At 39.0% G+C, this 12,989-nt stretch overlaps 2 protein-coding genes across 2 annotated transcripts in view; both read right to left on the reverse strand.

Annotated features, from left to right (window-relative positions):
• LOC311266492 (cadherin-18-like) overlaps window positions 1-3,263 on the reverse strand; it is a 211,747-nt gene extending 208,484 nt beyond the window's left edge. The window contains exon 1 of the mRNA XM_084368883.1: window positions 3,175-3,263. The gene's annotated coding sequence lies outside the window, so the exon portion shown is untranslated. The remainder of the gene's footprint in view (window positions 1-3,174) is intronic.
• Window positions 1-12,989, reverse strand: part of LOC311267010 (class I histocompatibility antigen, F10 alpha chain-like) — a 501,763-nt gene that overhangs the window by 234,080 nt on the left and 254,694 nt on the right. The window lies entirely within an intron of this gene.

A 12,989-nucleotide genomic window follows, 5' to 3' on the forward strand; every position in this document is an offset into this window, starting at 1 on the left:
ACTGTGTATAAAAGCGGCATGACTGAGAGAAACAGCGGCCTGCGGGAAAAGAAACACTGCTGCCACAAATTTAACCGAGTCTCTTGGGTTCTCCTAATGGAGCTGGTTTAATAAGAAAATAATAAATGGGACATGGAGACGTAATGGTAGTGCACTGAGAAGCAACATACTTCTTTTCATTTCCTCTCCCCACATATCACAAACAACAACTCTTGCCCTACGGCAACTCTGAGGGGACATGCCACTTAATTGTGCTCTCTGGTGGGGAGCCCTTTTGAGCTGCTCTCTGAAAGGACTCGGTAGTTTTCACATTCTGATAAAATGAAAATTAAATCAACAGGAACCCAAAAAGGAAAGAGCTATAAAATAACTAGTCTCTAAAATAACTGAAATAATAAATAAATAGATATTATAATAAATAATAGGCAAACAGGTGTGTTGCGAGAGAGGGAGAGAGAGACAGAGAGGCTGTTTACATTTGGTTTTACCAGTGAAACGATCATAAGTGGACATCAATTCAGACCTGGTATTAACATGCGACTCAACGTGCATCTTGAGTGACCCCTTGTGATCAGATTTCACTTTGCCGCTCTATGTGCAAATAAACTGTATACCTAGATCACTGGAACAAATGGATACAAAGAATTATCTTTAAACAACTGTCCAAATAGTTACAAATATGTTGCAGACAGTGTTGCACAGAGTTTATACAGTCTCGTAACGTAACAGGTTCTCTAAATGTAGCGTTTTTTCAAGGGGGTCTGGAAACTTTCTCCACAGACAGCAAAGAAGCCCACATCATTTACTTTACTTTATTTGTAAATGTTTACTGTCAATATGTTATTTTCTTTAATCAATATGGTGTAAACGCTGAAATCAGTTGAAACAGTGTGTTCAAACAGCTACTGGGAGGTGAGATGCACTTCAGACACGGAAGCAGACAGGATGCACTTAAAACGTGGAAAACAGAAGTGACATAAACGCTTTACGGTACATTTTTGTTGAGGGAATGTTGCTAACGTAGCCTAAAAATATAAGTCACCCATGCGGCCTCTCAATTGATGATGATTTAATACAGAAGGAATAAGTTGTTGAATGATAGCAGTATTTGTGTTAAAAATAAAGTGAAAGCAACATGGCCCTATGCGTCTTGCTGTGTTGGCTCTTCTCTAGTGGAGTAGTATAAAGAGCAAGTAAAGTCCAAGTCAGGGGGTGGTTGGGTGGGCTGTCCACATGACTTTCCTTCCAGAACCTGGGGTTTGTGTCCTGTTTGAGACCAATAGTCACCAATGATTTATTTTTAATAAATGTAACATAAGTAATTTAACATACGTTGATGACATAACTTTTGCTACGTGAGGAACGTTCTGTTCTTGAGTCATGTCACTTAAAGCCCCCCCCCAGTCAGTTTTCCTCCTGTTTAACGGTCAAAGTTCTCTCTCAAACAGATAATGGGGGTGTGGTTAATAGACACACATAACCCATTACCATTGCAACCAGACTGCCTTTCTAGCAAGATCAATATCCCTAGCATGGATAAGCAATAGCATGAATTTTAGCAGGTTTAGTGATATCTGTCACTCAAACACGAGGTCTTCTTGCGGATTGAGGAGGGGCAGAGTTTATACATGGGCAAAATGTATCTCTATTGTACATTTACTGCTACTAGACAACTTCAGTGCTAAACTTTCCCTTTGGCACCAGATGCTAACACCTGTCTGATCTGAGTGCAGCCACGCTCTCGCACATCGCTCTACCACTCACACACTACGCACTACGCACTGCCCTATTTCTTAAAGGAGCCACGCTTCTCTTATATGTTAAGCTTGGAAGATGACATATGACTCCCAGATTCCACGATAGTCATACATCATTGTTCCATTTTAGAACCACCTTGAAATTTGTAAATTATGTCAATTTTGAGTACAAAATTAGAATAATTTAATTAGACAAATGAAAACTTTTATCAGGAAAGGACTCCTGACAATGTTGATTATCAAAATACACTGAAGGGTTGATTCAAGTAACTTACTTCAAGACAGTGAATGCAGTAGAAAGGGGTAGAGGGGCAGAAGTAAAGGCTGATATACTGTAGGTCTGATCCAAATAAAGGGCTGATTCTCTCTCTTTATTGGGGTAAATAAAGGCCATGACCACAATTTAAGAATTTGCAGTCAGTGGGTGTATAAATTGGATGGATGGGTGTATGAATAGAGTAGGTCTGATGACCAACAATACACTTCATGTTTGAACAAACACTAAGAACTGTGCTTCCCTCAAGTATATACAAAATCTAGGAAACAAAAACTTACAGTGCAGACTGCATTTCCAGAGGACAATGATCTCTGTAAAAATGACATGAACACCACAGACATGAGCCAAAGATGGAGGCAAAAATAACCAGCAAATGGAGATCATCACATTATCCAGGACAGTCCTGCTCAGCTCTGGTAAACTTTTCAGCTGGTCCAAATTGGCTGCATTTACACATGAAAAGCCACATCTTGATTCACCAAGGGATTTACTCATTTTATTCTTGAGAAAAGCCCCATCTCTGTCAGAAAAGCTTAAAAATATCACACTGGTACAGGCTTATAAAATCCACAGACAAGGCTGGATGTTTTTGAAAATCTGCATTCATCCTGCTGCCTGGTTTGCATGCAAGACTGCAGAGAATTGATCACAGTCCACTGTGCAAATGATTTCCTTTAAGCTCTGCCCTGCCTGGAGTCGAACACTACCAATACACTAGGCTGATGGAGCTAGAGCAGTGTTTGTGTGTGTGTGTGTGTGTGTGTGTGTGTGTGTGTGTGTGTGTGTGTGTTTTAACGGTGAGCATATGTGCAGTCAGAACATTCTCTTCTCCAAAACCAGCAGTCTAACATATGGAGCGTGAAGAATTTTTCATCTACACTCATACACATGCTTTCCAAACACACACACAATGGACATATTACATCTCACACAGGCAAACATACAGCATACTGTACCAATTACACTATACACTTTTTCTCTCTCTCATACACACACACACAGCAGAAACAGCTGCAGCAGCTAAATTACATTTTCTCAGCACTGAAGCAGGAGTGAAAGAAAGATAAGAAGACGAAGACAGCAAAGATGAGAGGAAAACAGAGAGAGAGGGCTAAAGATGAATGGAGTGGTGGTCGTTACCTTGTGCAGACGATTTGTTCGGACTCCCCCTCCTCGTGCTGCACTACTCTCATCTGTCTCTTTCCCTCTCTCTTGCTCTGCATCTGTCCGCCTCTGTGGACGAGCAAGTGTATCTCTCTCTCTCTCTCTCTGTGGTTGTAGCAGTAAGGAGAATAAAAGACCGCCTCTGTTCAGTCTGTCACCACCCCTCTCTCTCCTCCTCCTCCTCTGTATTATTTCTTAGTCTCTCTCTCTCACACTTTCAGTTCCATTCAGCTCCATGGTTCCATCTCCCCTCTGTCTCTCTGTTAAGCATATACAGTATATAAATATATATTTTGTCTCGTCCTACTCTGCCAGCTTGCAGCCACTGCGTCTGCAAAGGGATACCACAATTGGCTGCTGCACACACACACACACACACACACACACACACACACACACACACACACACACACACACACACACACACAAACCTGGTAGACCAGTGGCTACAAAAACTAAATCACATAAAGGTGTGATTATGATTGGCTCCACACACTTATTTCTGCAGTCTGCTCACTAACCTCTCCGTCAGTTGCTCTTCATTTTCACTGTCTCTGTAAGAAAGGATGGTTAAAGGATAATCCTGTTATAAGAAAATTTGGGTCTTATTCCTCAGTTATAGCATAGTAGTTATCAAAATGTTTTAATCACCAGGGTATTTTCTAAGATGTGGGTGAATGCTGCCAACACCAAGGAGTTTGACAGGCAGCCCAGTCACCAGAATATACTATTGGCAGTTGAAAACCACTGATGCATTCATACATACCATGTTGACATTTCTAACAGTCAAAACACATTCACATTGCATGTTTATGACTTGACTTTAATGTCAGGAGGTGGTGGTGTAGTTACAGGTGAGAAGGCTGCCAAACCAGTGACATGTTTCCCAACCCTAATCAAATGTTTTCTCTGCCTAAATCTGACCGGACCACTAGCACAGCAATGGCAAAAGATAAAAGATTGAAAATTGAGCTGAAAGAAACTTACAGTTGCAACAAAAAGAAAGAAAATGTTACACTAATGTATCAAATGACAATGTAAAAACAAAGTAATAGTGTGAAGGGTCACTGATGATTATACAGAGAATTGTCGGCTGAACCTGCAGCTTCCCTCGGCTTTACAGAGCTTTATATATCCCCATAAGACCCCATGTGAATTTTTATAAAAATTTTCAAATATACTAAGCCTAAGTTATATATAATTAAGGGTGTGGCCGCTTTGAACTTGATCCCTCAGCCACTTTTGCAATGTTTTGAATGCAAATACCAGACATACATATGAAATGGCTAAAAGATGGAAACAAGGAAGAAGCAAGTTAGCATTTTTGCACTTCCAGTTACCTCGTCTCAAAGTCAATGGGTTTTTCGAATGGGTTTTCAATAAAATGTCTGAAAAACATCTGTGGTTTCCACAAGCTTAAGATATTTACACATTTTACTCTACGACAAAAAATACATAATTAAATGTCCCATGATTGAATTATAAAGCCCTTACGTGTTGGTTGCTAACAAGTGGCTAAATGAGACTGAAGAAATTGTCAGGGATATTAAACGTTATCATGCTGAACACAGCACACAGAGACTCATCTACTCACTTGTTCATTTTTACAGGTGGACTGTAGTTGTAAAATATTTTAACTCAAACTTTACAATTGATAGATTGATTAATTTACACATTATTTAATTTATTATTGAAAATGTGTATAGTAGTTGTGTAGTACGACAGTTAGTGGTGGTGATGCTGAAGTCATGCAACTGCAATGTAGTGCGTTCATAGCCTAATTTTAGCTTTGTTCCTTTTAGCGATATAATTTACACTTCACACAGCATTTTTCAGCATTGGATCATTTTCAGCAATGATCCAAAATCCAATACAAGAATCCAACAGGCTTTTTGACGTGTTCTTGTAGGCTAACCCAGAAGTTAGCATCACCTCGGCAAAAAGCCTATGGGATTTGTCAATTAGATTTTGGATTATCAGCTTAAATGTCATGATACTTGCATGTTTTGTTCAGCAAAAAAAAAAATTCACAGATAAAATCACTTTTATGATTTTTGAAGCATAAATTAAATTGCCAGATGTAAAAAGCTAATGTTAGGCAATAAGTGCACTACATCGCGGTCATATGACTATAAGGTCACAACCTCTAAGCATCTTCCTACACTATACTAGCCACGCTACTATAAAGTGATCAATCTACAACATTTAAAGTTAAAGTTATAATAGTTTGCAACTAATGTTTGCATGTTAAGACTGATAAGTAGATCAATGTTATGGTCCTGCAGTAGCTAGAGGAGAAACAACTCAGGTGTTTTAAATGACAAATTAATAATAATTAATTAAAAAGATAATACCAGCTATACCTATTTGTATACTTTTTAATGTTAATGAAACTGTAGCATGATTTTGGCTAGTCCAGCTACATGTCTTATATAAACTAGTTGTTAACTGAATGACTATGATAATTCATTCTAGCTAGCAAAATAATTAAACTTGAAAAGATGATAAAAGCATGTGTTTGATCTGTGTCTGTCAGCAGCATTAAATCAGCAGTTGCCTACTGTCATAATTGCAAATTATTTTTTTATACCCATCTTAATTAAATTTAAATAATCTTATTGTTGCAAGTTTCAGACCGACGCAGTTGTATTTTTCACGCCCAGCACCAACTTTAAGTAAATACACAAGTGGGTCATACCATGCATACACGCTTGATGTTATGATTAGAGAGGCTGCTTTTCATTATTTTAAACATTTCCATGGAAGCGGTAATAACAAATATCATGGTGCATTTAATCAGCTGCGGTTTAAAAAAAAGCTATAGTTACAAACTCTCCAAATGAAACAGAATTGAACTTTTAGCTTATAAAATAAATATCTTTTGACAGGATCTCAGGTTTATCAGGACAGCTGCTTCACTCCAAACTATTTTACTGTATGAATCTGGATGGCATGTGTAACATTCGATGTGTAGAAGAACACGGAACACTAATTAACATGAAATACTAACCGATCCTGTCGGCGAGTCAGGAGTTTTAAATAATCAATGAAGTGTATAAGCTGTTCCTTGTGCACAAATGTGCTTGTTAATATAGATATACCCATATCATATGAAAAATATGTTTGAAGTGTTTTTTGGTCATAAAATAGACTGAAATTTTCAAGAAAACATTTTTGGGGGTACTTTTTGGGGTGCATTGCCTTGAGGCAACACTGTACCATAATGGTAAGTAATGAAAGAGGAGAATTAATGTTTTAAATTTGAACAAAATTTATTTTAAAACACATGGAAAGTATGCATGCTATTTGAAATGTAAAAACGTTAAAAAATAATTATTTTCATAAGATTGCATGTCATAATGTTGCCTGCAGGGAACATTGTACCATTGTGGAACAACCTATTGGAATGAGTGTGTCGAAGAGTCTAAGCATATGTCATACTTTACATGAACCATTTAACAAAACAAACCATCATAACCCTTTGCACAATAAGAAAGTTATATAAGATTCCAGTGTTTGATCGCTTCATTTGAATGCTTGTTTTCAGTTTCATGAGTGTCCGTCAGTCTCCTGTGTCTTTCTTGACTTGCGTTTCCATCATTTGTTGCCATCTTTGGCACACTGCTTATGGAAATTCACAAAGCAGTTCTTCTCGGCAGTGAAGCATAGGTAAGTGACACACTTTGAGCACTGCACTTTCACTATACCTTTACAGCCAGGGTATTTGCACCAGCCCTTTTGCTCCACCCACACAGGCAATGGTCAGTGTCATCCTGACGCACAGGTGTTGATGGCACTGAGGCAGGACCTCTGCGCTTCTTCCAGTGCCACTGTTGAAATATGTGCCAGGTCCTGCTGCACCCGGCTCCTAAAGGGAATGGGAGCTGATGGATTGGTTAAATTTATGTTACGCTCTAAACACACCCATGAGTAATTCAGAGTCTGTATATAACACATTTGCGCCACACTTTGCGCCCAGATTATGTCGTTTAACTAGCAAAATAGACTTGGACACACCCTAAACGCACTAGCACCTTGCACTTAAATCTATGTGCCATAGACATAGATTTAGAATAGACATAGATAAAAACCCTGTATGTTTACCCCACTTTAACTGTTACTAGTTATCAGCTACAAGTACCTGGACAGAAAGTAATATTTGGGTCAAATACTACCTTTCATCAAATCGTGAAAGACTATGGTGCCAGATCTGTGATCCTGAAACTGCAAGATCCAAAGGAGTGCAGTGAAATAACAAATACAAGCAACTAATTCATGCCAAAACCTGCCGCATGAAAACCAGGAGCACACACGTGAAACGAGCGAACAGAGAAGTGTCGGTGAGCAGACAACCATCCTAAAGAGGCATATATGATCCGCAAGCATGCAGCTGTGAGTAGTCGCGCTTGGCCCTACCTAAAGGCAATGTACTGAATTTGTTTGCTGTATGCATTATAATACTAGGTCAATGTTTTATGATAGAAAAGCTAATCACCCTGCAAAAGTTTGCCACAGGCCTCAAAAGTTTGCTAAAGCTAGCTGGCTAACCCCTGATGTTAGCCAGTGTCAACCAGCGCTGTGATTCACACACCTGCATAAAAACACTCTCGTTAAATCCTGACTGTAATACAGACAGTTTGACTATTTACCCAAAGCCCTGGTAGAACTTTCATGAACAATGCTCTGACAGACAGTGGTGGAGGAAGTATTCACATCATTTACTTCAGTAAAAGTACTAATACTGTCCTTTGAGAACCACTTATCTGTAAAAAATCTTTTCATGCTGTCAGAAGAACAGAGGGTTTTTAAAGAGTTAAGTAATTTTAAGCGAGGGAAAATGTACTTGAATTATGGGACATTAACAGCAGTCTCCAAGCGCCAAAGACCTGTGCTTGTTTGACCCAACCATCTATCACCTGACCTCCCCGTGCATGTGGGGGTCTGGCTGCAGAGGAAAATGTTTACCGCACTTCCTTATCAATGCATAACATTTACATGCCACTATATTATATTATAATATTACACTGTATTATTGCACTGTATCATATTGCATAGTTAAGTTTCTAATCACATGTTTTTGGTGCTTCCTTATAAATAAATTACATTTACCCAAGTGAGCAATAACTGGGATTTCAACGTTGAGTTCTTGTTGAAAACTGCGTGAAATGCTTCTCTCTCTCTTCTCAACTTACTAAAATACGTTGCACAAAACGCAAAGTTATGTAATAACTTTGATCATTTGTTAATTTGTAGGGTGAAAGAGAAACAATAATGATTATTAAAATCCCATATTATACTGTTTTTCATCAATTTCACACAGCTGTCAGAGGTCCAACAACACTGTATTCGAAATGTATTGCCCCAAACTCATCCGTATTCCTGAATTTCAGCTGTCTAAAAGTCGCTCAAGTGAGCTCTACTGAGAGCAGCTGTTTCTGTGCCTGCACCTTTAAATGCTAATGAGCTCCGTCTGTCAGCACCTGCCTTGCCTGCTACACGCCCCTCTCAGGGAGAGGATGCCGCTTACGCTAGCGGTAGCATGCGCTAATGTTTATGGTGGATGTATCACTATGGCTCGCCGAGATGCTGTCGTTCAACCACACCAGTTTGACCCAGAATCGGACCCAGAAGGAGAGGCTCAGAAAAATACAGACTCTGCGGCTGCAGCAGGACTCCCCAACACAACCACCCAGCTCCCATCCCCCACTGACCTGCAACAGGTAACATCTAAAAACAGCTAGCGAAAGCTGTGTTTGTCTCCAACACAGTCTCCAAACTCTTGGACACTGTTCGCATAGTCTCTGTCTCCAGTCTGCACGTTTCCAGAGTTTTTACTGTGACAACCAAGCTCCCTCGTAATATTATTAACATTAAACTTGCTTCAAACGCCATTGTGTTATAACTAGTTAGCCAATTTCAAGCTGACTTCACCATACTCGTAGGCAACTGTAAATACTATCAAAACGTGGCAACACTTACCTGTGGCTTTTCTGAAGCAGTCCGATGTGAAGTGGTTAGCACACAAACAGACTTACAGGAACCGTAGCTGGCACGTTGTCATTAAAAATGAAACGAACAACAGTCTCTGCTGTTCTTCTGTAGCTGGGACAGAATATAGGCACTTATGTTGATTTTTACAACCAACAACAGAGCAATTTGCGTGTCAAGCTCTGAGCGACGACATTGCGAAACACTGCTATCTTTCGGGCAGAGGAGGCCGAGAGAGAAATCACTCCTTTCGTTACGTAACGACAGGAGCTGAATCTGAACAGCCTGTAGGAGCCTCGTTTTACCAGTGGGTGGGCTGCAGAGACCATGCAGGACTCGTTTGCTTTCCTCATTCTGGGAGTTGGTAGGCTCAGGGAGGACCAGTTAATATATGTAGAGACCAGAGAAAACCTGTTTTTCATAATATGGGACCTTTAAAGGTATTTCTCCAAGTCATACAGATGTCTTTACTTGAATATGACCCGCAATTTTAGGTCATCAATATGCATCTTATCCATCAATATTAATTTTACTAAGCTGCTGACGCAGTTATGCAGTGCAAATTTGTAGTGTTAATGTACATAAGCTCTTGCTCTCAGTGTGACAATGCACCTTGTAGGGACTGGAAGACCTGTTGGACGATGGCCCATTAAGTGAACAAAAGGTCCACTGTAATGCTAATCAGGTTCTGTACTGTAAGATAAGCAGCAGATATTTGTGAACACACTGTTTGACAAGTAACCAAAATATCCCCAGACTCCCTTAAAAAAATCACGCAATTTAGTTGTTGAGTTAGCAGAAACGTCTCTTTGTGAAACAACAAATTCTTTATTATTTTTGCGTGTATGTGTGGCAAAGTTGCTTCTTCCTTTGTATAAATCACACCCTCCAGGAAATACACAATACCGTAGAAGGCTATATGCAGACTGTGTACATTTATCTTTAAAAAAGAGCCTGAGTCAGAGCGGGGAATAGTGTCACTAAGTTAACACAAAGTTTTATTGAGTGTTGTCCATTGATTCATTATTTACTGCATTTATTTATTTATTTGCACATTGATTTTGTGCCTTGTTCATTGTCTTTGACATAAGACAAAAATAACCATACTGTAAGTGTTTAACAATAATTGTTCTACCTGGAGATGACAGGCAAGCTCTCACAGAGACCTGTGTGTGTGTGTGTGTGTGTGTGTGTGTGTGTGTGTGTGCTGGGATGGACAGCAGCTCCGGTGGTCAAACTGTTCAGCTTTATTAGGCTACATTATAACTGCTTATTCGTTATTAGTGAGGATATGATGTTGCTTTTTGTTTATAACCTATACTATTAACAGCGCCAAGATCTAGTCTGTAGGCTAATGAAATATAGGTTAGTCCAGCGACAGCTCGGCATGGAGCCGATGCATGATTGCACATTATGTGCAATAAACTAACCCTAGTCCTGAGTAATAAACTAATATCCAACCAGGATTTTGATTGTGACACACAGTAATCTGCTAATTAATGCTCTTCCACACACTCTTTGATACAGACTGAGTCAATGAGGAAATAAAACAGCATGTCTGGTTCTAGAGGGAGGAGAGAGAAGGTTCCTATTGTGTTCACTGTAGTCTGGAGGTGGCACATGTGAGCAGTCAGCTGGATAAATTAAAAGTCTCACCTCCTTTTCTGCCACGTTGCGGCACCTTCAACGCCACGGTAATGGCGTCATATACAAGTAGAGACAGCTGTATGTAGTGGCCCTCTTGGCTGAACAAGTAGGGCATCTGTACATTAATCATAACGTTGCCATTTTATCATCTATGATGTGCAAATATTGCCAAACTCATTTAAATGTATCAGTTAAAAGTCAGTACTTTAAATCCTTGTAAAATATGTTTGAAATGTAAACGTTTATTTAACGTCTTCAAATAGTCAGTGAAAAAACTTTTTTACACATTTGAATCAGTTCTCAACATCTTTTCAACAGTGACAATAGACTTTTTAAATTTTTTAACAGAAAAATGCTCACTGAGATGTGAATCAATTAAAACAATGCAGGGGTTTTGTGGCATCTAACCCTTTTTGCGCTGTAGCCTGTAAATACAATGGCATCTAAACATAAAATACACTTACTTATTTACGATAAGCATGACAAACAATATAGGCTAGTAGCCTTAATGTGAAACCAAATGTGATCTGTCAGCTTATCATATTTATACAGTGGAATGATCAATAATAATAATTAATAATAAATGCAATAAAACAATACGTGGTGCAATATAATTTGGTGGCATGTAAATGTTATTTATTGATAAGAAAGTGCGTGATTATATATGAGGAAGTGCGTGATTATATATAGACACACGAATAAAATATAATACACGGTGCAATATAATGTAATGTAAAATATAACATAATATGCCATTAAACAGTGGCATGTAAATGTTATTTATTGATAAGAAAGTGTGATAAACACATGATTTTCCACTTTGGGTCCTTGTGATAGAGATGGGCCCTAGCACCAGAGGAAGGCCTTAGAGCCTGCAGTGGGACATTATTCCCCTGGACTTCTCGCTCTTTATACTACTTTGGCTTACTTCCTCTTTAGCAGCTTTAATAGTAATACGACACCCACTAGAGGTTGCTGCCTAACAAGAAACGTCAATATGCGTCATAATAAGCTGCTCTCTCAGTGTCTGAGTATGGTCATTGTTTTCAGATGAAGAAAGCCTGGCCAATTCGTGCCTCTCCTATTCCCCCCTGCCATATCTTCTTGTCCACTGAGCCATAGTCCTGATTAGAGCTGCTGTAAATCACCCCTGTACTGTATCTCTATCTTCATCTTCTACCGTTGGTCTTGGAGGCTGTGTTTCATTACAATCTGGTGTCTAATTCTGCTGATATAGCCCACAGAGCTAGACTGCTAGCTACACACTTTAGCCGCCTTGGCAAAAGCTGCAGGTGCAACGTTATTCCAAGATTCTGGTTTCATAAAAGTAAGTCTGAGGTGGTCTAAGGTAACAATACCAATTCATTAGCACTTGCTAATGTTCAGCCAACAAGCCAAAGAAGGTAGCCAAAATAACTGGCTGCTGCAAGTATTAACTTCTTAAAATCTGTATGATAACATCGTCATAGTGAGCATGTTGGCATTTAGCACTCCAGCCAAATTTCTCAAGGGGGGAAACTGTTGTGAATAAGCTATTTAAAACCCATCTTGGATTAGCTAAGAAAATGCATAATCACAAATTAGGCTGTTTTTCTGACTTTTTACAAATACATGGTTTTCACAGGACAGCCGCGCTACAAACATATGATGATCTTGGAATATGATGTAGTGCTGTAGATTAAACTACCCAACAGAAAAGTTCTTCAAATGGACTTGACCTTTTAACATCTTCATCAGTAAAATTACACATACACATTAATGCAGAAGTAAACTTAATCCAAAAAACATCAGATAAAATAGATACAACATCGAATTGAAAGGTATTTCTTTTAACTACATGATCTATTAGCTCCTCTGAGTTGTGATAACGATAGCCATGTTGACTTGACTGTGGTGTCGGAATAATTGGAAAAATTAGTTCCCAACCATAGAACAGTATTTCAGTGGAAACAGCTATTAATTTGTTGTTAAAACAATTGCACACTGCCTTGAAAATGTGTATAGTTTCACAAATTATGAAAAAAGCCCAATATTGATGATGATAATTTTCAATTAATCATTGTCTTTTTTTGTGGCTCAAGGAGGGCAGCGCCCTATCACCCTCTATTGGCCAAGTGCCTCTACTCACAGAGCCAAGCGTAGATATGCAGTCCCAA

This window comes from Pagrus pagrus (genome assembly GCF_965226575.1).
Source record: "Pagrus pagrus genome assembly, chromosome: 12".
NCBI lineage: Eukaryota > Metazoa > Chordata > Actinopteri > Spariformes > Sparidae > Pagrus > Pagrus pagrus.